We start from the raw sequence: 4066 nt of genomic DNA on the forward strand, positions 1-4066 counted from the left end.
AAAAAAAAAAAAAAAGCAAATGAATGAGGCTCTAGAAAAAATCAAATGAGAAATAATTTCTCAGATAACTGCAGAGATGGTGTCCACAATGAAAACCATACTTACTGACTCTAGAGCAGATACAGATAAAAAAGAGAAGCTTAAGAAAATTAGGGAAGCCATGAATGCTCAGCATAGGAAAGAAATAGAATGCATAAGGCAGATTCAAGCAGATATTCAGGAGACTAAAAATTCCATTGAAAGTATTCACAACAGATTAAGCCAGTGTGAGGGCAGGATCTCGGATATAGAAGACAGGCTTGCAGTTAGTGGTCACGAAAAAGAAAGATTCCTTAAAAATAGGAAGGGATCATGAGAAATCAATCCATCAGCTGCTAGATGAGGCAAAGAAGAATAACTTAAGATTGATTGGAGTCAGTGAAAAAGCAGGAGATAGCACAAATGATATTTAAAAAAAAAAAACTGTTCAAAAATGTCACAGCAGAAAACTTCCCTGGTAGAGAAAAAGAATTTGACATTACAGTTCAGTGAGGTATGTAGAACTCCAATTAGCTACGATAAAAAGATCTAGAGTTGGGCATGGTGGCACATGCCTGTAATCCCAGCACTCAGGAGGCTGAGACAGGAGGATCACTGTGAGTTCAAGGCCAGCCTGGGCTACAAAGTGAGTTCAAGGCCAGCATAAACTGCATAGTGAAATCCTGTCTCAAAAAGACAAAAAGACAAAAAAAAAAATCTACAGCCAACCATATCATAGTCAAGATTCTAGAAATTCAATACAAGAATAGCATGTTAAAAACTGTTGGGGAAAAGAAACAAATTGCCTGTAAAGGAAAGCCCATCAGAATCACAGCTGACTTCCCAGCACAAACCCTCAAGTCAAGGAGAGCTTGGAGTGAAGTATTTCAAGTTCTAAAGGAAAACAACCTTCAACCAAGATTGATGTACCCTGAAAAATTACCTTTCAAAACTGATGGAGAAATAAGATACCTCCATGACAAAGAACATTTGAAGAAATTTATGACCACTGAAGCAGCACTCCATGACTTTTTGTTTTTCTTTTTTGGTACCGGGAATTGAACTCACGACCTTGCACCTGCCAGGCAGGCACTGTGCCACTGAGCTAAATCCCCAGCCCTTGAAGGACATTCTGGAAAGAGATAACAAGGACTACAACTCCACGAACCCCAACAGAAGGGATCCACCAGGCAAGGAAAAAACAGAGGGAGGGAAAAACAGAGGGGGAGCCAACAACAGGAAAACAACATAGAAAGGATAGGTCAATACATACCAGTTATAACCATCAATGTTAATGGTCTCAATTCAATCAAAAGACACAGACTTGCAGAATGGATCAAGAAGCAAGATCCAAGAATATGCTGCATATAAGAAACACATTTAGGGCCAGGGATGTAGCTCAGCAGCATAAGCACTTGCCTGGCAAGCCTGAGGTCATGATTTTGATTCCTGGTACCAAAAAAAAAAAAAAAAAGAAAGAAAAAAACACATTTAATTCAGAAAGAAATTAAGGATAGAAAATAATACTCCATGTGACAGGAACCCAGAAAAAAGTAGGGGTAGCTATTCTATTTGCAGACAAAGTGGATTTCAAGCCAAGACTGATTAAGAGAGATAGACAAGGTCACCTCATTTTTGTAAAGGGAACAATCCAAGAGGAAGAGGTAATAATCATAAATACATATGCAACAAATGCCAGTGCACCCAACTATATCAAACAAATTTTTTTTGGTACCAAAAATTGAACTCAGGCCAGGCAGGTGCTGTGCCATTGAGCTATATTACCAGTCCTGATAAAACAAATATTAACAGGCAGGAAAAATGAAATAAGCACTAATACAATTGTATTGGGGGAAATCATGGTGCAGGAAAAAGATGTTAGAGACTACAATTTAACTGAGGACCAAAAAGCAATCAAGGCCAAGTATCCTCCAGTCATTTGGAAGTACAAATATTTGGATCATATAGCAGATGTCCAGTTACATGCATGGGGGAGACTATGGAGGAAGCGTTCAAGCAGTGTGCCATGGTCATGTTTGCTTACATGATAGACACTGGGACTGTGGACCCCTCCAGACAGTAGAAGTCGAGACCCGAGGAGATGACTTGCAGTCTCTTCCGTTCCACTTTTTGGGTGAATGGCTTTATAAGTTAAGTGCTGATGAATTCTTCATATCTGGAGAAGCGAAAGTACTTAGTATTGATCACAGAAATTTCAAATTACATTCAATTGGGTGGGGAGAAGAATTTTCACTTTCCAAGCATGCTCAGAGAACAGAAGTCAAAGCATTAACATACTCAGCAGTGCAAGCCTATAATGAAGAGAAACCAGAAGTTTTTGTGATCACTGACATTTAAGACACTAAAAAAAAAAAAGAAAGACTTCCATAAAGAGCTATTTTTTTCCCTTGAGAAGATATAATAATTTAATTTCTCTAGAATCTTATGACAACTGGAAATTTACAGAACCGAAATTTTTAACTTAAAGTGGACTTTCAGAAGTAGAAAATCAGCTGGCCGTGGGGGCGCACGCCTGTAATCCCAGCTACTCTGCGGGCTGAGGAAACAGGATCAAAGTTTTGAAGCAGTCCTGCCAACTTAGCGAAACCCTGTCTCAAAATAAGAAAAATCAGAAGCATGCTGGGAGGGCTGGACATGGTGGTGCATACCTGGAATCCCAGCACTGGGGAGACTAAGGAAGGAGACTGTGAATTTGAGGCTGGCCTGAACTACATAGGAAGACTGTCTCAACGTAAATAAGATAAAATAAAATAGCCTCAGTGATACAGCAAAAACAAACAAACAATTGTATTGGGGGATCTCAATACCCCACTGTCACAAAAAGACAGATTAACTAGACAAAACATCAACAATGAAATATTAGAACTGAGCCAAACTTTTGTTTTTGGTTTTGGTTTTTTGGTGTTTTTTTTTTTTGTCTTTTTGAGACAGGATCTCACTATGCAGTTCAGGCTGGCCTTGAGCTCACTTGTAGTCCAGGCTGGCCTTCAACGGGCAACGACCCTCCTGCCTCAGCCTCCCAAGTGCTGGGATTACAGGCCTGAGCCCCCATGCCTGGCTGAACCAAACTTTTGAACAAATGGACTTAGTAGATATCTACAGAGTATTCCACCCCACAACATCTTCTTAGTTGCATATGGGACATTCTCCAAAATATACCACATAGTAGCTCACAGAACATACTTAAGTAAATGAAAAAGAATTGAAATTATGCCATACTATCAGACCATAGTGCAATATGATTAGAAATCAATGGCAAAAGAAACTACAATAACTTTATAAACACATGGAAATTAAATAGCATCCTCCTGAACAAACAATGGGTCACAGATTAAATTAAAGGAGAAATGAGACAGTTTCTACAATTAAATGATAAGCACAGTACAGCACACTGGAACTTATGGGACACAATGAAAGCAGTCCTGTGGCTGGGGATTCAGCTCAGTGGCACAGTGCCTGCCTGGCAAGTGTGAGGTCGTGAGTTTGATTTCCGGTACTGGAAAAACAAACAAACAAACAAATAAACAAAAAATGAAAGCAGTCCTAAGAGGGAAATTTATAGCAGTAAATACCCATATCAGGAAAACAGCAAGTGCAAATAAACAACTTAACGGTGAACCTCAAACTTCTAGAAAAAGAAGAGCAAACTAAGCCAAAAGCTCTTACGAGGGAGAAAATTATGAGGATCAGAGCAGAAATTAATGTATTGGAGACTAATAAAATAAAACAAAGAATCAATGAACTTAAGAGTTGGTTCTTTGATTTAAAAAAAAGAGTTGGTTCTTTGAAAGATTAAATAAAATTGACAAACCCCTATCCAACCTTATCAAAAAAAGGAAAAGACTCAAATCCATGCAATTAGGAATGAAAAGGGTGAAATCACAATGGATTATGCAGAAATCCAGAAGATCATCTATACCTACTTTGAAAAGTTGTATTCTAGTAAGATGGAAAATGCAGAAGAAATGGATAGATTCCTATATACATATGAATCACCCTTCCTCGGAGACAACCAAGTATGGATTAA

At 38.5% G+C, this 4066-nt stretch overlaps 1 pseudogene; it reads left to right on the forward strand.

Moving 5' to 3' along the window:
- Positions 1-1850: 1850 nt before the first annotated feature.
- Positions 1851-2376, forward strand: LOC102010305 (annotated as a pseudogene).
- The last annotated feature ends 1690 nt before the right edge of the window (positions 2377-4066 follow it).

The sequence above is a fragment of the Chinchilla lanigera genome, unplaced genomic scaffold, assembly GCF_000276665.1.
Source record: "Chinchilla lanigera isolate Chin_1 unplaced genomic scaffold, ChiLan1.0 scaffold00131, whole genome shotgun sequence".
NCBI classification, from domain to species: domain Eukaryota; kingdom Metazoa; phylum Chordata; class Mammalia; order Rodentia; family Chinchillidae; genus Chinchilla; species Chinchilla lanigera.